Raw genomic sequence first — 22,083 nt, 5'->3', positions numbered from 1 at the left:
CTGGAGTGCGGTGAATTTTATCCTTGCAATTAACCACTGGCTCAAATGGATGCGCCAGTGCGCACCTGAAGGAATAAGATCACCAAACCCAGTCCAGGGGTACGCCGATGATGTGCAAATTGCGTCACATCAAGAGAACGTAATTCTAGCTATGCTCTCCCATACTGAGGAGTTTCTGCTGTGGTCCAGGTCGGAGGCTAAACAAACCAAATGTGCTGCGTTTTATGAAAGGCGCAGCGGTGGTAATCGGTGGTACAAATCTAAAACCGACAAGCCCCCATCCTTTTCACTAATGCAAAAACCCATCAGAGTGTATTCAAGACATGAAACTTATCAATACCTGGGGCATACATTTAATGTTGCAGGCGACTGGGAAGAGCAAGTCAGAGAACTGTATGATGACTACTCTGTCAGACTGGACTTTTTCGACTCCTCCCCCCTCCCTATCCGAATGAAATTGCGGGCAATCAGAGAATTGGCACTCGCCAAAATTCAACATCTATTCTCGAACATCCATTTGCCACAGAACACCCTTACAGAACTGAATAACAAGGCAGTGCGCTTGGTGAGGGGCTGGTTCTGTCTCAATACTCACTCCACCCGTGCCATACTGTTTCAGCCCATCAGAGATGGTGGTCTGGGTGTACCGAATATTGAATGGGTTTACACCGCCACCAGAACCAGTCACCTTGCTCAACAGCGACAACCCCACGGTCAGAGAAATGGCTCGTGAGTCACTCATTCAACACATGCAGCGACGTAAAGTACCACCCGCGCTGGAGAATGAGACGCAGTTCCTTGGATTCAAGACTAAGGCAGCATCATTATAGATCCGCGTGTCCGTGCATGTGCGACCTACGAGCAGAACGGTGCGCACCATGAACTATCAATCAAATCCGCGACCGCAAGAGCCACCATTCTAGGAATGAAGTGATCAGAAAGTGCACAACACTGGACCAGTCTGAGGCTGCAGGGAAAACTGGCTCTTCTTCCCTTTGCAAACCACTCATTATCACACTATACTGTCAAATAACACCATAGGTGAGGTGTTACGGATGTCGGGGCGCGGGTCTGCTATATGTCTGTTTGTCTGTGCGCGCGCCCTGTGTTTGTCGTCCCTGCAGATCCGTCCGTGCGCAGCCATTGGTGGGGAGCGTTCCCTACGCTCCACCATTGGCCGCCTACTCCCAATCCTGCGCGTCCAACCAGCGCTTCCACCCTGTCCCACCTGACGAGATAAAGTCCCACTGAAGACTGCGATCAGGGCCGCTGTCAGACTACCTTGTTTGCCACTAGAGTAGGGAAGTGACAGTGCGTCCTCCGTGCAGGGAAGAGTGTCCCTATTTGTATCAGTGTGTGTATATATATATACAGTATATATATGAGTTGAAACCTCCTAAGAGAGAACTCTTACGTAAAGTGCTTTCATATCTAACTGTGAATCACGAGCAGGTAGTATTTTCCCTATATTAGTATTTCACTGTATCACCTTAGCTAGTTAAGCAGGCACCGTTCTCATGTACTTTTGTTTGATGGTAGGCATAAGAATAGAGTAGTCAGATAGCGTTTTCTTTTGTCACCAGTCAGATAGTCAGTATTGGGAGGGGGTTTAGTATAGGGTGCAGTGTTAGGGTATTCTTGTTACTTTCTTTCCTTTATGGTCCTGCTCAGCCTGCTCACATTGTTCACGAGTGTTACACTATTTTGTTCAACCCTGTATGCCATCTGAAGCTAGAAGAAATAAAACAATTATTGGCATACACCATCTTGCCTTTCTTACCCCATAACCGTCCTAGACTCAGTGAGTCGTAACAGAATGGGGGCTCGTAGAGCTTAACGGAACCTGGTTATGTGAATATATATTTATTTTATTTTTAGTGGCATACGGTTGTGGAAAGTTTGTGTAAAGACGCAGGTAGAGAGAAAGATGGCACCTCCATTTGACATTGATGCATTTGAAGAAAGCCCAACGTTAATTCAGTTGGATGCTTGTCGCAAAGAGGACTTGTATAAAATAGCTTTCCATTATCAGATTCCCGTCCCGAAGGTGGCAAGTAAGGAAGAGCTAAAGACGCACGTTTCGGCTGGTTTGGTCGTTAAGAATGTCCTGCTGGTGTTGCCTGGCGAGGGAGCGGTGAGTATGCCCGTGAATGAGCCTGGTGGCGCTCAAGGCAAAGAACATAGTGATGTTCAGGATGATGATGGCGGTCTATCAGACGCCGAGAGTGAGAAGGAGGGTGCTGAGGCGCCTATCCAGCCGCATGAGGTACATGAATATGGGGGTGGTCGTGAACCACTACCCGATCCAGATGGATCCAAGGGGGACGTTGAAGTCTGTATTGCGCAAATGAAAGTGGATTTGCAGATGCGACAAGCTGAGCTTGAGCACCAGCTCCAGGTAAAGAAACTGGAGATTGAGGCAAACACTACTGTGAAAATAAAGCAGATGGAAATCGACGCACAACGAGGGGCTCGCACCGCACCGTACTCAGGTATGTCACCTGCGGGTGTTCCAATTACTAATCCTGCCACTTTTGATGTGTCTAAGCATCTTGCTTTAGTGCCAACCTTCAGGGAGTCTGAGGTGGACTGCTATTTTGCTGCATTTGAGAGAATTGCGTCTGCGCTCAAGTGGCCAAAAGATGTATGGGCGTTGCTACTACAGTGCAAAATTCAGGGCCATGCCCAATAAATTGTTGCTGCTCTTTCTCTACCTGACAGTCTGCAATATGATTTGGTTAAGACGGCTATTCTGACCGGGTACGCGCTCGTTCCAGAAGCGTATCGCCAGAAATTTAGAAATCTCAAAAAGGGTATTGAGTTTGCCAGAGAGAAAGGCTCTCTCTTTGATAAATGGTGCGAATCCTTCAATGCGATACGGGAGTTGGTTTTGCTTGAAGAATTCAAGCGATGTTTGGTGTCTGATCGCATTGTGATGTACTTAAATGAGCAGAAGGTGGAGTCACTCTCAAGGGCATCAGTGCTAGCGGATGAGTTCGTGCTCACGCACAAAACAGGGTTTCCAAGTCCACATGGGGAGAAATCTAATTCTCGAGGTGGTTCTGCGGCACAAAATAACACGTCCAAGTCGTCTCCACGTAAGGATGACAGGGAGTGCTATTTTTGCCATAAATTTGGGCATGTAATTGCTGATTGTTATAAACGTATTGGTAAACCACAGCAGCAGTCAGGTGCAGGTCACGCACAGGGAATAGGCCTAATTAAAACGGAACCCGTTTCCATTCAGGGATGTGACACTACTGACTCATGTTTTGCCCCGTTCACGTTTGATGGTTTTGTGTCGCTGACAGGGGATCCTAATGATCAGCAGCCAGTGCGCATTTTGCGCGACACAGGTGGTTCACAGTCTATAATTTTAGCTGGGGTTTTGCCACTTAATGAACAAACGTCGTGTGGCTGTAGCACTGTGTTACGTGGCATTGAAATGGGATATGTTCCAAGGGCGCTGCACAGAGTGCATGTTAGCTCTAAGTTGGTCACAGGATTTTTCCCTATTGCTGTCTGTCCTGAGTTGCCCATTCAAGGGATTACGTTCTTAATGGGGAATGATGTTGCGGGTGGGAAAGTGACGCCTCCTCTTGAGGTATTGAATTCTATTCCTCTGACTGGGGTGCCTGACGTGAGTGAGTCTTCTCCCATGCTCAATGTGTATCCGGCATGCGTAATTACGCGTGCCCAAGCTGCCAAATTAGGCGATGCTGTCGATCTGTCAGATTCGATTTTAGGACCGATTTTCAGAGATGAAACAGTGGGGAATAGATCTGAAAAAGCTAGTGCTAAGACTAGCACTGAAAGAAAAGCGGACAAAGTACCGTGTACAATTGTTCCCGAACATACAAATGTTCCCAAGGTGCCCATTACCCGACAGTCATTGTCAGTTTCGCAAAAGGGGGATCCGAGCCTAAGAAAATGTTTTAAAGAGCTGTTGACGTCAGATGCCATTAAAACTGATCAGGTTGGTTACTACCTTGATAATGGCATGCTGATGCGCAAATGGACGGTGCCATGCCATTATTCCGACCTCCCAATATCCCGACCTCCCATAATTCCGAAAAAAGCAAATAATTAAGAACTCCCATAGGTCCGACATCCCGTTTTCCCGACCCTATTAAACCCATAATCCCGAAATCCCATTGTTTCGACCGCCCATATTAAACCCATAATCCCGAAATCCCATTGTTTCGACCGTGCCCATATTAAACCCATAACCGAAATCCCATTGTTTCGACCGTGCCCAACTATGAGCCTCGCGCACGAGGCCACCGTGGGCAAACGCTCACGCACGGACCGCCGTGCCCAACTATGAGCCTCGCGCACAAGGCCACAACCGTGGGCAAACGCTCACGCACCACGCTCAATGCCTTTTGGATAAGTGTTTGATTTTATTCTGCTGCTGTTTAACATTTATGTCCAATAAATAAATGCTATTCCTATGACTTTATTCTGCTGCTGTTTAACATTGATGTCCAATAAATAAATGCTATTCCTTTTTTTTTTTTTATAAAGTATATTTATTGGGTTTTTTTTTATTTTTAAGACAAACAGACATTATACAACAAGAACATAACAAATAAAAGAAAATAAAAACAAAAACAAAAACAAAAACAGCTCAGGCACAACACTATTATAAATAAAAAGATTGAATATACAAAGACATGACAAGGACAATGAACCATAATGACAAGTGGCTTTTGAATTCAGGAAATACAGTACAAATATTAAAAAGGCAGACAACAGTTATCATAGGCACAAAGTAACTAAGGTTGGTACGGAAAACCTCCAAGTATCGTGGCAGACAGTGTGGTTCCAATATGATTCAAATAAGGGTCCCAAATTTTGTAGAAAGTGTCCAATTTAGAATGCAGCATGCAAGTAATGTATTCACAAGGAATACAGTCCATTATAATGTTATGCCATGATTTCTTTGATGGAGCAACATCCTTGATCCAAAACAAAAGAATATTCTTTCTAGCAGCAAACGTTAATAAGTTGAACAACCTCTTATGTTTGTCATCAATGACATGATCATCCGGAAGACCAAGTAAAAGACACAACGGATCTAAATCGATCGAGACACCAAAAATAACAGAGAGTTCTGACACAATGTCATACCAATAGTTCTGAAGCTTCACACAGGACCAAAGACAGTGAACATAATTACCAATCTCTGTCTTGCACTTAAAGCAAAATGGGGACGCACTGACATCCATTTTGTTCTTGAGAGCAGGAGTTATATGTATACGATGTAATATTAATTTCTGAACTGGATGGATTTAGTTCGGTTACAAACTGAAATCTGTTTCGCATAGGCCCACATATTTGCCCAGCCCTCATCATGAATAGAGACATCCAGATCTTTTTCCCAGGACTGCTTAGCACTAGCCAGTCTGAAAAAAATTCACTACTACTCAGTCGCTGAACGGTCAGAGGGACCGTGTTTTTGGTGCGATTTGATTGGCCACTCTCTCCCCCACTCCCTGGAGACGTTCAAGCCGGCTGCATCCCATTTCCAACGAATTAAATCATATATGTTTGCCTGGTTAATTAACTTGGAATTTGTTTACTATTTTGATAAGATAATATGAATACAATGATTATTATCCATGATGAGGGCAGAGGGATGCTATTATTGAATGCTCGGTTTCAATGGAGCGAGAAGCTAGCTAGCCTAGCCTAGTTAGCTAGCTCTCTGTGTCGTGTGTTAAGTGTTGTTAACAATGGGACATTGTCTGAACTGCTGAGATGTTGTCATTTCTAAACACATGTTTTCACTCCTAAAATTTATAAAACTAATAATACATGTAATACATATTTTGCCCGGTTAGTGCTATATTGCAACATAGCCATGGAAGAGTGTCGCTTTGTTGCTTCTTTTTTTCCTTCTTCCACCCTGCAAAGATCACTTTCTTTTCTTTTGTGTTATCGATGTAATTAATATTATGTGACCCCACGCCATGTACAGACTGCTTGACTAGGCATGTAAACATGACATAATTGTATTAATGTTTAAGTGTAATGATGTTATTGACCGGATTGTCCGTAGTAACCGACCCCCATTCCTCCAGCCGTTAGCTTACATTTGCTAATATTATAAGCTAACCGCATTACTAAAGCTAATGTATTGCAGTAAATGCGGCATGTCCGCGGTAAATTACTTATACAAGTGAGTCGCGTTATATTTACCTAAATTACAAGCCAAAGTACATTCCAAATAAACAATTATTAGCCACGTTATGTTGTTATATCAGTTTAATTAATAAAAAACATTTGCTAAGCCCGTGTGTATTTCTTTGTCCCAACTTGCAAGTACATCAACCACGTGACCGGGCTGTTTTCTGCCCCCTCAATATCCCAACCGAAATATTTTATAAGATGGCTCTCCGCATCATAAGTGCATAATACTTGTTTATTTGGAGTGAACATGACAATGACGAGTAAATAAATATTAACACGACTCCCGTCGATACGTTATTTAGCCTGGACATTTCCGAATTTAGCTGAAAACGGGCTTAGTAGCCAGTATTATATTTCATTGATTGTGCCAAAGAAAGAATCGCGTCAGGTCAAACCGGCCATGCACACCATTGCTCACGAAAGCGACACCCTTGCAAGCAGCCTAGTTCACATACATGACGAAATACGACATTAGAGTTATATATTGTCATTTTTATATAGAGGGGGAAACATTATAGGCTACGCGTGTTATCGATATAATCGATGTAATTAATATATTTGATTGATCCAAATAATCGCCTAGTTAGCTAGCTGTATGTGTGTTGCGTGTTCTTTTTTTTTCCTCCACCCCTCTTTTCTTTAAATCATAACTCGCTCATTTTTTGCTCATTTAAAAAAATTAAAAATACCATGTAAACTACGGAATTCGGTCTTTCATTTGGTATATAGATCGGTTGTGTAGGCCCTCTCTACGAAACGATATCAAGTGAAAAGGAAATGTCGGGGAATCGGGTTATAAAAGACACCATTATCAAGCAGCAAAAAGGCGAGTAGGCCTATGGGGGAGAAAGGGGGACGTCGGTCCATTGTGCCGATAATAGCTTGACAGAGTAAGAGATATATGCCTAAAATCATATTTACAAAACGTTTCAAATGGGGAAAAAAACAGAGATGATTTCAATCGAATATTTAGACAAAGTCATGCAAGGGGAACTTTCTCTGGACTCCATGGGCTAAGAAAATAAACTTTTAAATCTCAAAACCGGTCAGAATGACCGCTCCGACGTCGTAGCAAGCAAGAAAAGCTGCAAAGGTGTTCCGATGTATATATGGATGGTACATTCAAAACCTGCCCGAGGCCCTACACCCAACCCTCCAGGGAGAGTGGTGCCACTCATCATGTGCCTGATGAATGGTAAAGAGGTTGGCCAGTACAGGGAGGTCCTATCGCACGTCAAAGCAAAGGTGCGGCGCGTAACGGGACACCGCTGGAGACCGCAGCGGATAATCACATATTTTGAGAGCTCTTTGCTCCTAGGTATTCAGACAGAATTGCCAAATAGCCAGTCATGCGGCTGCTATTTCCATTTCTGTCAAAGCTTATGGAGGCGAATTCAACATCTGGGGCTAGCAGGGGCATACCGCCAGTCTCGGCGCTTGAAAGAATGCATCCAAAAATTCATGGCAATTGGATATCTGCCCTTGGCTGTGGTGGGGCAGAACTTCGACCTCCTCGCAACCGACCGAGCGACACGACGGCTGACGCGGCGCTTCCCTGGTCTGAGGAACTTCATTGGATACATGGAGCGCAACTACATTCAAGCTGGCGCGCAGTTTCCTCCATTATTGTGGAACGTCTATGAACGAATGTCAGACAACCGCACGAACAACTTCGTAGAAGGTAAGAAGTAGGCTATATTTTATTTTATTTATTTTATTTTATTTAAAAATGCAAAAATATTGACCCAACGCGCGTGGTGTGTGTGTTTTATTTAACAAAGAAGTGAATTATTAATTTATTATTATTATTGTTTCAGGATTCCACGGAAGATGGAACAGAGCTCTGGACAGGCGCCATCCATCACTCTGGATCTTTCTGCGGCGTCTGAAAGATGAGCAGCGGCTGGTGGAGATCAGAGCAGGTGCAGCAGAACGGGGAGAGCCTCGCCCTCGGCAAAAGAAGAAGTGGAGACGCCTTGAAAGCAGAATTTCCCGTTTGAAGAGGGAGTACCATCGCGGGGACCTCGATTTGTCAGATTATTGGAATGCGATAAGGCATTGTGTGCACGATTTTGTGTGAGAGACATTTATAGGGCAGTTTTGAATTATTATTTTTTTTTCGGCAAACCGGGCCTATACTGTTCTGGCCTGAGGTAGGCTATAGGCCATATACCTGTTTTTCTGTTTTCATAATAAATGTGAGATATAATTTAGCAAATGATGATTGCTGATTGCTACTTATTTTCTAATTTATTGGACATTGGTTTGCGCTAATACACTACTACTACTATTTACAATTTACAATTTAGGCATTTAGCAGACGCTCTTAATCCAGAGCGATTTACATTAAGCAAGAACAAAAAAATCATGGGAATACATCACATAAAAACATTTATCATGACACAAGCGTAAGCTAAGAAAGTAACAGTGGAATATCTATATAATGAAACTATACAAACTATACATATAAACTATACACTACTATGCTAAACTATACACTACTATGCTATATATATATGTACTATGTGCTATGACTACATAGGCTACAATACAATGCAATACTACTACTACTAAAATAATAATAATAATAATAATAATAATAATTAATAATAATAATAAATTATAATATAATTATAATAATAACAATATAAACAATAATGCTATAAATTAAGTTAACAATAAACAGTAAAACGTATGCTAGGCTATATTGTTTCGCAACAGAGTTGACAGGCCTATAGGCCTATATTGATTGATTGAATACTTTAACATTTTGCCAAAAAATATGTGTTGAATACACGGTCTGCTAAGAGGATTTAAAACCCAATAATTGTTTCCATAGGGAATAAATGAATAGTTTAGATATGGTGCCATAGACCAAAATCATCAGGAAAGAAGGGAATGTCCGTGCACGATATGTTTGCTCCCCATGTCTTCTCTTTATTTTAACAAGATAACAGTTTGGTTAAAATAGAAATGCTCACTGCAGTGAAATATTTACTCTAAAAAGGATAGCATGAATGGTGCCCTACTTGCGAGGATAGCATGTAGTATAGGCCTACAGCTAGTATTGACTATAGACGATTTGCTGTCGACACGACAGCGAGCTGTTCATGTTTAAATGTATAGGCTACACTTTGCCTAGTGGAGTGCGATCATGCACCAACGCACGAATGAATAGTTTGTTGCAGAAATGTAAAAACAGCCTAGAATACAGTGAAACATTTATTTTAAGGGATAGCATTCTGTGCGCAGCGTGCGCTCCGTGCGCATTTCTGCTCTGCAGCAGCCCCCGTGCGTCTCATCGCTCTCAGTCTATGGCACCAACGCATGATATGCATTTGCTGGACAGAAATGTAAAAACATGCAGCATAATAAAGTCAAACACTTAGTCATAGGAATAGCATTTATTTATTGGACATAAATGTTAAACAGCAGCAGAATAAAATCAAACACTTATCCAAAAGGCATTGAGCGTGGTGCGTGAGCGTTTGCCCACGGTTGTGGCCTTGTGCGCGAGGCTCATAGTTGGGCACGGCGGTCCGTGCGTGAGCGTTTGCCCACGGTGGCCTCGTGCGCGAGGCTCATAGTTGGGCACGGTCGAAACAATGGGATTTCGGGATTATGGGTTTAATATGAGCGGTCGAAACAATGGGATTTCGGGATTATGGGTTTAATAGGGTCGGGAAAACGGGATGTCGGACCTATGGGAGTTCTTAATTATTTGCTTTTTTCGGAATTATGGGAGGTCGGAATATTGGGAGGTCGGAATATTGGGTGGACACCAAATGGACTCCGCTGGCTAACGCAGGGTTGGAATGGAGTGCTGTCTTTCAAATTGTTGTGCCGACAGTATTCCGCCAGCAGGTTTTGTCAGTGGCCCATGAGAGTAGGTGTTCTGGCCACTTCGGTGTCACAAAGACATACAATCTGCTCCTGAAACATTTATTTTGGCCGGGTATGAAGTCTGAGTTGCCACACATGTCAACTGGTGGGGAAGCCTAATCAGGTTATTCCTCCTGCCCCTCTGTATCCTATACCTGTAATAGGTGAACCATTCGAGAGGGTATCCTATACCTGTAATAGGTGAACCATTCGAGAGGGTAATTGTGGACTGTGTTGGGCCGCTACCCAGAACAGCTGCGGGTAACCAGTATTTGCTCACAATTATGTGCGCCGCTACTCGGTTCCCAGAGGCTGTTCCTTTGCGTTCCATCACAGCCAAAGCGGTAGTCAAGGCTTTGTACAAGTTTTTTGCTATTTTCGGCCTGGCTAAGGTTTTGCAAACAGACCGTGGTTAAAATTTCGAGTCCAAATTGTTCAATCAAGTGTTGAAGATGTTAAACATTGAACACAAAGCTTCCAGCGCGTACCATCCCGAGAGCCAGGGTGCGCTGGAGCGCTGGCACCAAACGCTTAAGCCCATGTTGCGCAAATATTGTCTCGAGAACGAGCGAGATTGGGACGAGGGCATCCCATTTGTGTTGTTTGCAGCACGCGATGCTGTACAAGAGTCACTGGGTTTTAGCCCAGCTGAGCTCGTTTTTGGTCACACCGTTCGGGGGCCTCTCAAAGTTCTAAAAGAGCTGGACTATGTCAGCAAATTTAGAGAGCGTTTTCACCGGGCTTGCTCATTTGCAAAAGATGCGCTCGCTGCATCACAGGGGCGAATGAAGCGTTACTATGACCGAGCGGCGGTCACGCGACTTTTCCAACCTGGGGATAAAGTTATGGTTTTGTTGCCTATCCTCGGTTCGGCGCTCTCGGCCCGTTTTGAAGGACCGTATGAGGTTCTTGAAAAATTAAGTGCAACGGATTATGTCATAAGCACTCCTGGCAGGAGGCGCAAAGCTCGTGTGTGTCACATTAACATGTTAAAATGTTATCATTCCAGGGCTCCCTCCAGTGCTGTTCCTGCTGAACCTGCAGTGTGTTCTGGTGTGTCGGCATTGATTGTGGCTGATTCACCTACTGGGTCTGATTGTGATGATGGACTGGTATTACGTCCCACTCTGCAGCAGAGTGCACGACTGCCTAATTCTCAGATGGTAAGAGAGTTGCCTTCTCATCTCGCTCATTTGGCTGACGAGCAACGTAATGATGTGATTGATTTGGTTAACGCTTATCCCGTGATATTTGGCGATGTTCCCACCCAAACAACGGTGTTAGAACATGACATAGAAGTCACCCAATCCAAACCCATTAAGCAGCACGCTTACCGTGCAAATCCAGCAAAACGAAAAATGATGAAAGATGAAGCAGAATATTTGCTTAAACATGGCTTGGCGGAACACACAGTGCCTGGAGCAGCCCTTGTCTGGTTGAATTGAAATCGGATGGTTCACCTAGATTCATCACCGATTACAGGAAGGTGAATAATGTAACTGTGTCAGACAGTTTCCCTTTGCCACTTATTGAAGATTGCATTGACAATCTGGGCAACGCTACTTACGTAACAAAGTTAGATCTGTTAAAAGGTTACTGGCAAGTTAAGTTAACTAAGCGTGCTTCTGACATTTCTGCATTTGTGACACCAGACTACTTTATGCAGTACAATGTCATGGCTTTTGGAATGCGCAATGCTCCGGCAACATTCCAACGGCTCATTAACATTGTACTAGCGGGCGTGCCTAATGTTAACGCCTACTTGGATGATGTAATTCTGTATAATTCTACTTGGAGTGATCACATGCACACATTGGGGCAAGTGTTTCAGCGCTTAGCCCAGGCTTCGCTAACATTGAATCTCGCCAAATGCGAGTTTGGAAAAGCCACTGTGACGTACCTCGGAAAACAAGTGGGGCAAGGCCAAGTCCGCCCACTGGAGGCCAAGGTTGCTGCGATAAAGGAGTACCCAGCTCCTCAGACGCGACGCGCGCTTCGCAGATTCCTCGGTCTAGCCGGGGGTTTTGTAGAAACTTTTCTACTGTGGTATACCCTCTCACCAATTTGCTCAGTCCCAAATCAAATTACGTGTGGACTAATGATTGTCAGCATGCGTTCGAGAGCGTCAAATCGTTCATATGTAATGCCCCAGTACTCGCTGCTCCAGATTTCGATCGGCCCTTTAAACTTGAAGTTGATGCGAGTGCTGTCGGGGCTGGTGCAGTCCTTATCCAGGAGGACTGTGACGGAGTGGACCATCCAGTCTGCTATTTTTCGCGCAAGTTTACCAAATACCAATTCCGGTATTCTACAATTGAAAAAGAAGCCTTGGCGTTGCTGTTGTCACTCCAATTCTTTGATGTATATGTAGGATGCAGTTCCTTACCTGTGATCGTTTTTACAGATCACAACCCGTTGGTGTTTTTGTCAAGGATGTACAACCATAATCAAAGACTCATTCGATGGGCTTTAATAGTGCAAGAGTACAACTTGGAGATAAAGCACAAGAAGGGAAAAGACAATGTGTTGGCTGACGCCTTGTCTAGAGTGGTTTGTATTTGTACATATTTTTGATATTACATTAGTGGGTTTTTTTGGTAGTATGTGTAATTGTAACTTCAGAACAAACCCCATGGTTTGTTTCTTGAGGGTGGGGGTGTTACGGATGTCGGGGCACGGGTCTGCTATATGTCTGTTTGTCTGTGCGCGCGCCCTGTGTTTGTCGTCCCTGCAGATCCGTCCGTGCGCAGCCATTGGTGGGGAGCGTTCCCTACGCTCCACCATTGGCCGCCTACTCCCAATCCTGCACGTCCAACCAGCGCTTCCACCCTGTCCCACCTGACGAGATAAAGTCCCACTGAAGACTGCGATCAGGGCCGCTGTCAGACTACCTTGTTTGCCACTAGAGTAGGGAAGTGACAGCGCGCCCTCCGTGCAGGGAAGAGTGTCCCTATTTGTATCAGTGTGTGTATATATATATATATGAGTTGAAACCTCCTAAGAGAGAACTCTTACGTAAAGTGCTTTCATATCTAACTGTGAATCACGAGCAGGTAGTATTTTCCCTATATTAGTATTTCACTGTATCACCTTAGCTAGTTAAGCAGGCACCGTTCTCATGTACTTTTGTTTGATGGTAGGCATAAGAATAGAGTAGTCAGATAGCGTTTTCTTTTGTCACCAGTCAGATATTGGGAGGGGGTTTAGTATAGGGTGCAGTGTTAGGGTATTCTTGTTACTTTCTTTCCTTTATGGTCCTGCTCAGCCTGCTCACATTGTTCACGAGTGTTACACTATTTTGTTCAACCCTGTATGCCATCTGAAGCTAGAAGAAATAAAACAACTATTGGCATACACCATCTTGCCTTTCTTACCCCATAACCGTCCTAGACTCAGTGAGTCGTAACATGAGGATATTCTCATTTGCACTATTAAAGCCCGTTTACAGGTGTTGCCGACCAAGTTCAACTTGGCAACCTGGTACCCAACAGCACACGACCCACACTGCATCCTACATCCAGTACCACATGACAAAGAAACACATCTTTAATGGTTGCAGCCACTATAAAGGACATTGCCAGACATGACCGTCTGGTGGACCTCTCAGACAATATCAGAGGAGTACAGGACAGGACAACAAGAATGTATAAACACAGCACTGTAAAAATAGACTGGTTTGATCACAATGACACGCATGTCAATTCACTACAAAATATTCCAAATACCCCAGATATTGTGTTCATCAATGAAATTAGAAAAACTGTCACTATATTTGAAATAGGCTGCCCATTTTATTTGTATATGGACACTTGTTTTACATCCAAACTTATGAAATATCAGCTTCTGGTGGAACGTATTATGGCCTTGGGATATAACTGTCAACTTATTGTCCTTGTATTTGGAAGTCTGGGCCATGTCCATAAACTTGTGCTCAGGGGTCTGCGATTTAGTATAGGACCTGACTAAGATATGTATGCACTTCATTTAGGAGAGAATATCGCAACTGTTCTTGACTAATATGAACCCCGCGAACAACTTGGGAACTGTGAACAATTCTCTATCCGGGGCGAAATACCCGAAAATGACCACGCCCTTTTAAAAATGACCGCTACTTCAAACATGGCTCTATTTTCTAAACCGTTGGAGCTACAGATTTTCTGAGGTGCTCAAAATGTTCAGAATGCTCATGTTTGTTGAATCCGTGCCCAAGCCAGCAACCCTTCGGGTCATCATAGTGGCCAAATCCAATATGGCCGCCAGTCCGCCACCTGAAAAAGGTTTTGTCCAGAACTTTTGAACCAGATCAGCTATGAATGCAAACTTGGTGTCTAAATCATGTTTTTTTACAATTATAAACATTTTGGAATGATCATCTTTATGACTGGGTGTGGCTTAACGTCTATTTTGCATATTTCAAAGATGGCGACTATCTGACAATTTGTTTTACTTTGAAAACTTGGTGTCTATTTTGTACTTTTTGAACATTAGAAACACATTGGAATGCTCATATTTATGATTAAATCCATCTAGAGCACTCTTATTTGCTTATTACAAATACTGTATGGCCTATATCAAAAATGTTACATTTCATCCATATGTGAGTGTAGAGTTGATCAAATTGGAGAAAAGAAACAACCTGTATACATAATGTAATTTTATAGAAACAATAGAATAGCATAATAATATCATGATAAATTATGCTGAACATTAGTCAAAGGTGTATCAAATTTAAAAACAGTAAACCTATGTTTACACACACACACGCTCCGTCCTTTTGATTTCTCATGGAAAAATATATACAACTTCTATATATCGAGGTGCACTGCAAATGATTCCAGCATTGCAGAATTTTCTTTTTGTCCACTAGGCCTTTCATGACTGTTGCAGCCTCAGTGGAGGAGGATGGTGCAAGCTTTACTGGCATCTAGAAAATTAGTCCAGTAAGGTTCCCTAGCCAGTGACCAGCCCAATGTACTGAAACGTTGGGATGTAGTGGCCTTTAGACAAGCTGAATCAAGTAGAATTGGGTAGGAAGAATGGACTTGCGAGTCGACCATTTGTTTGACCAACATCAGCCTTCCCTGACTATGGGAAAAGGACTACAGGAATCTCACATAAACCCTGGTCACTCTCACCTTGGAGCCTGAAAAGATCAGCTCCGATTTCCATGTCCAAAGATTGGCCAGAATATGTAGGCAAGTGTGTTTGTCTTATTATGTAATGTCATTGCCGCTATTCTAAAGCCCTTTCAGGTACAAACACTGGGCACCCCTGTCATAGAGGGACTGAGAAAGCCACTGTAAGGCTTCATCTACTTTGCTATGGCTACGACTCTTGCTGTATATGACAATGACCATACGGCAATCTTTGGACATGGAAATCAGAGTTGATCTTTTCAGGCTCCAAGTCCAAGGTGAGAGTGACCAGGGTTTCTGTGAGATTCTGCACTCCTTTTCACATAGTCAGGGAAGGCTGATGTTGGTCAAACAAATTGTAGCAAGTCCCTTGAGAACCTTCCTCCTACCCAAGCTACATTGATCCTAGCTTGGCTAATAAGCCAGACCGAATCAGCCGTTGGCAAAAAAAATATGCCTGCCGGCGGATTACGGTCTGGAGAGGCTCAATTGTACGCCTATTTCCTACACCAGAGAACTGGGGCGGCCAATCGGGACACGGTATGCAATAAAGGCGGGCTTTGGTACAGTGACTTTCAATGCTTGAGACCTTTGACTGACAGTAGCTCTGACCAATTGCGTCAAAGAGAAAATGTTTGAACCCGCCCCCTGGGAAACAAGATCCATACACAGCCTCTCCAGACTCAAATACCACACGACCGTGTGATTTGAGTCTGGCTTATTAGCCAGGCTACATTGATCCAGCATCCAGCTTGTCAAAATGCCACTACATTCCAAATTTCAGTACATTGGGCTGGTCACTGACTCCATGACTAAGACTTGGGAACTTTACAGGACCCAGCCAGTAAAGCTCCTCCACTTAGGCTGCAACAGTTATGTACTGTAGGCCTATTGGAAACAGAAAATTATGCAAAGCTGGAATCCTTTGCACCTCGATATATAGAAGTTGTATGATCAGGACCAAAAAAAAGTCTTCTCTGTGAGGACTCTAAAGGGCGGAGTGCATCGTGTGACAGAGAGTGTGTGTGTGTGTGTGTGTGTGTGTGTGTGTGTGTGTGTGTGTGTGTGTGTGTGTGTTTGTGTCGCATTTCCAATTTAAACACTGTTAAAATGTGATACCTTTGACAAATGCTCAGCATAAATTATTAAGCTATTATTATTATGCTCTTATGCTATTATTCTATTGTCAATAAAAGTACATCTGTACGCACTGAGGAAAAGACAGGAAGCAGAGCTGGAGGTAGCATAGACTAAAATGTTGAGGTTCTCTCTGGGAGTAACGAGGATGGATAGGATCAGGAATGAGTACATCAGAGGGACAGGCAGCACATGTCAGATGTTTTGGAGATAAAGCCAAAGAGGTCAGACTGAGATGGTTTGGACACATAAAGAGGAGGGTAGTGTGCATATTGGTAGAGGGAGGCTAAGGTTAGAACTGCCAGGCAGGAGGTCTAGAGGAAGACCAAAGAGAAGATGTATGGATGTAGTGAAAGAGGACATGAAGTTAGTTGGTGTGAGAGAAGAGGAGGCAGGGGACAGCGTGAGATGGAGGCAGATGATTTGCTGTGGTGACCCCTGAAGGGAAAAGCCGAAAGGAAAAGAAGACACAGGTTGCTTCTTTTCTCCAGTTTGATCTTAACCTATTCCAACAACTCTACACTCAAATCCGGATGAAACTTCATGTTACATAACATTTTTGATATGTAGGCCATACAGTATTTGTAATAAGCAAATCAGAGTGCTCTAGATGGATTTCATCATGAATATGTGTTTCTAATGCTCAAAAAGCACAAAATAGACGCCAAGTTTGCAAAAAATGACAAAGTAAAACTAATTGTCAGATAGTCGCCATCTTTGAAATATGCAAAATAGAGGTTCGGACACACCCAGTCATACAGATAAGCATTCCAAAATGTTTCTAATTGTCAAAAAACATGATTTAGACACCAAGTTTGCATTCATAGCTGATCTGGTTCAAAAGTTCTGGACAAAACCTTTTTCAGGTGGCGGACTGGCGGCCATATTGGATTTGGCCACTATGATGACCCGGATGGTTGCTGGCTTGGGCACGGATTCAACAAACATTCTGAGCATTCTGAACATTTTGAGCACCTCAGAAAAGCTGTAGCTCCAACGGTTTAGAAAATAGAGCCATGTTTGAAGTAGCGGTCATTTTTAAAAGGGCGTGGTCATTTTCGGGTATTTCGCCCCGGATAGAGAATTGTTCACAGTTCCCAAGTTGTTCACGGGGGTCATATTAGTCAAGAACAGTTGCGATATTCTCTCCTAAATGAAGTGCATACATATCTTAGTCAGGTCCTAGACTAATTGGGTGGATTGCTAAAAACAAATGCAAAAAAGCTGTCTAAATACTGTTCTGTCTCAGCTACTATGGGCAGTCTGTCTGTCTGGAGAAGGCGTTGTTTAATTTATCCCTAGGTGGCTTAAAAAACCCAAAACAAACATCCTGTCTAGTAGTGTCAAGTAATAGTATGTCAACAATGTGCTATATATATTTTTTTTTCTTCTTTTCCCTCTGTGTGTTAAGCATGTGCAGCAGCTATATCTGGTTGGACCATATAATGTATAACCTAATTCTGATCAGTGTTTGGGTCTATTGTATTACGCCTCTTGTGCAGATCCAAATAAAATAATTCAAATGTGTGTGTGTGTGTGTGTGTGTGTGTGTGTGTTTTTTCTACTCAGCAAAAGCAAGGAGTAGCAATAAGGGATTGGTAATTATATATTTTATAGCGTTGTGATTTCCCCGTGCACACAAGATTTTATTTATTTTTGTCATTCACGTCATCTTCATACCTACTTACACATACACACAAGTAATGTAAGTATGAAGATGCACCCACAACTGGGGTCAGCGAAATATGATGTCTGGTTTCCAGTCCAACGAAGGCAACACCTGCCTTTGAAACAGACATGAAAGAGAGGCCGTCAGGTCAGGTTGCCCTCTAACGTCTAACCTATATGTTATTTGGTTGTTGTATTTTGTGATGTGGAACCCAGAGAGTGTTTACATTAATTCTTCATTTGATTTGCGCCGCCTCTCTGTGAAGTGTTTAGTGTGTGTTAGCGCGCACACGTGTGTGTGTGTTGGGTTCATTTCAGGTGCATGAGCCTTTGAGCCTTTTTATCCTATATATAATTTGAATCGCCTTAAATCTATCAGCTTTTATCATCATCTGCATTATTTTTTCACAGACAGATACGATTCTTATAGTTATGTCTAACAAATGTTTCTAGCTTTGAAAAATACATTTGCATGACATTAACAACAAGAAAACATTCTGCACTTCTCTTCAAAAACACTAACATTTGTAATAGATTTTCGGAATGAACTTGCAACCATATTAATAATGAATTAATGTCTGTGTTGGACTGCGTTTTACTGACACGTCGACGTTACTTATATACTTAACTCATTCTTGAGATGAGGGACAAAAGTGGAAAAAACATGTCCCACACATAAGAGCCATTTAAATTATGTTAAAAAATTAATTAATTCATAAAAATAAAAGCACTTGCAAAGTTAAATGTAATACAGTTGAGTATTATTATGCCATTCATTTCATTATAATTGTTTTCATATGCCATCTGAATTAGTTAAAAGCAGGCACTGTACCCAAAAAAGCCTGTATTTAGCCTGTCCCCAGCAAGTGGTCACAATTTCAAACTGCCAAAAAAGTGTCTAATACTGTCACAATCAAATAAATATACATACTAAATTAAAGTAGATTGTAAACAACATAGCAAACAATATACACAGTTAATTCTAATTTATATTTTCCATTAAATATCTCATATCAAATGTGTGTCCCACGTCTCCCGTCAACTCCGTCAGGTTTTTTAAAAGTCTTAAATTAATCAGAAAATATTGTTGACAGATTTAGCCTGAAGACTCCTTTTCCAATCCCTTTTTATATTTGTTGCAACAGTGGAGCTGGTCTGACAAGCATTCAATTGTTTGATATTTTAAACAAACAATGTTGATATCAATGTGGTCACAGCTTTTACATGGCAACTCCGTCAGGACATTATTATGATCTTTGTTAAGAATTCCAAAATAATGTTTAGTATTTTAGTTTAGGGTTAGGTTTAGCTAATGTCATAGAGTGGAAAATGCCATTTGGTTTAATGTCACAGAATGCACAGTGCCACGTAGAGCAGCATGATAAATGGTTAACTTTATATTGTGTTTTATTGCTTTATTTATATTTTGTGTTTCATTTTGATTATGCATGCTGTGTTTCATTTCTGTGTTATTTGATGAGTGCTGTGCGCTATGATAGCGATGGACAATGAACATTATGCCACAGTAATGTTTACCTGTCAGGTGCTCTAACCAAGGCGTGTGCAGCCTATGACACAGACTGAGTCAAGACATTCATTCGCCAGTGAAAACTCCACGCCCAAATAAAAGGTCCACCTAGATCCCACCTCAAGCTCTCTCTCTCTGCTCAGACAGTGCCTGCTGCTGCCGTCGTCGGACCACGCCAGACCTCTCTCTCTCATGTCCTCTTAGTCTTCTCCCTACATGTTGTAGGCCAGATAGAAATAACTCCTCGTCTCTCCACGGACTTCTCTCCTCCTCTATACTACACCGTGGGTCCGATGTCCTCATCGCCTCCTCCACGTCGCTGAGATTGATCACTCTGCAATGTCAACGCTCTCTATCATCTGACTTAAGGGAAGTAACTATATGCCTCCGTTCTATTGACTGCGTGGTATAAGGCTCTATAGTATGACAGTAAAGTGATTCGAGTTCCCGTTTCTGTGTTGAGGTGCTGGTGCCAGCCGGATGTTGTGACGGCGGTGGAGCAGCAGACCAGAGATTGATTTATTGATATGCTCGTCCTACTCCTTTTTAAAGGAAAGTAATAACGCCAGCGTGCGTGTTGTGTCATAGACTCATAGTTGAAAGTCCCGGTTGTGAGAGGGCTGTCACTCATTACACCGTTCTATTTGTTTAACAGCGGAGCGTCAGGACGCCCGGATAGCGGCGACGCGGAAGTCCCGGACTGGACGGTGTGGATCGGACTAACCTAAACTAGCTGTCTCGTCACAGCTGTGGCGAGGCGCAAAAACCGGATCGCATTCACTACTGGACTGGACTGTGGTATTTCTAACCCCTGACTCACTGACTCTTTCCCCTCTAGTTTTAACAATTGCTGCTTGCCATTTTAAATGTAATGAAGTGATTTATTGATGAATTGATTTATTGTTTTGTTTAAAAAAAGGGTACCCTTGCATTTATCATATTGTATTGTTGAATGAATTAGTCTATTAGTCTAGATTGTAATAAAAAGGCTTTTGTACTTTTATACCTTATCCCTATTGTGTCGTGTCATTTGCTCCGTATTGGTGTGAACTGGAGTCCGAACTAGAGTAGTAACAACTCTCCTAAAAACCTGTTACACTAACAACTGAAGAAAAAACAAAATGGCTACATTGTACTACAGAGGGTTAAGATGAAAACAAATGCCATGTTGTCAACTCCGTCAGACGTCAACTCCGTCAGGTTTTGTGTCTGACGGAGTTGACATGTATCTGACGGAGTTGACAAAAGTGTTCCTAAAACAATAAAATGATAGTTTTTGAATAATGGGACGTATTCTAATTTGGCACACAGTTAGAGCATGCCTTAAGGAACATTTTTGGCTATAGGGCCATCACAGATTTGTCTCGTGGTGACCATGGCAGCCATTTTCCAAAAAGGAAACTTGAGTTATTTTACAATAACTCAAGTTCTACACCACCTAGGATCTTGATTCTGGTGACTAAGACTACATTTTCAAGGATGAGGGATACAATGGTACAATTTAGATTTTCCCATTTACAATTTAGGCATTTAGCAGACGCTCTTAATCCAGAGCGACTTACATTAAGCAAGAACAAAAAGCATGGGGAATACATCACATAAAAACATTTATCATGAAACATGCGTAAGCTAAGAAAGTAACAGTGGAATATCTATAATGAAATAAGCTATACATCTATACTACTATGATATACATTATGTACTATGACGTGCTATGACTACATACAATGCACTTATGCTGTTTACATAACATGCTATAAGTCTGTATCAAATGCTATCTAAGTCTACAGAATTGCTATCTAAGGGGGTGGGGTAAGTGCTATGGGCCATGATGGAGTCCCATGTGACCATGGCAGCCATTTTTCAAAATGGCCGCCACCTGCTGTTATTTTACAATAACTCGAGTTCTACACCACCTAGGATCTTTATTCTGGTGACTAATCATACATTTTCAAGGATGTGGGATACATTGGTACTATTTAGATTTGTCCTGTGACCATGGCAGCCATTGTTTTTCAAAATGGCCGCCCACATGCTGTTATTTTACAATAACTCGAGTTCTACACCACCTAGGATCTTGATTCTGGTGACTAATCATACATTTTAAGGATGTGGGATACATTGGTACTATTTAGATTTATCCTGTGACCATGGCAGCCATTGTTTTTCAAAATGGCCGCCACATGCTGTTATTTTACAATAACTCAAGTTTTAGACCACCAAGGATCTTGATTCTGGCGACTAATCATTACATTTTACCGATAACCGATCATCGAAAATGGTTTTTCACCAAGACCACTGCCTGGTGGTAAAATGGTAAAAACCCACTTATCCCGCTCATCGTTCAATCCCCCGATGTAGTGGTGTCGTGGGAATTCTGATCAATGTGATTGCGTGCATCTTTGCTGCTGCCTTTCATCGAGATGGTGTAATTATTATTCTACACTGACATTTAATTTAATGAATTTAAATTATTTCATTAATTTCCCAGGTGGGACGAGATTATTTCACGGCGGGCGACGTAGGTCGCGACGTATT

The sequence above is a fragment of the Protomyctophum bolini genome, assembly GCF_963924005.1.
Source record: "Protomyctophum bolini genome assembly, chromosome: 6".
NCBI lineage: Eukaryota > Metazoa > Chordata > Actinopteri > Myctophiformes > Myctophidae > Protomyctophum > Protomyctophum bolini.
The sequence above is the reverse complement of the archived record's forward strand: the minus strand, read 5'-3'. Positions refer to the sequence as shown.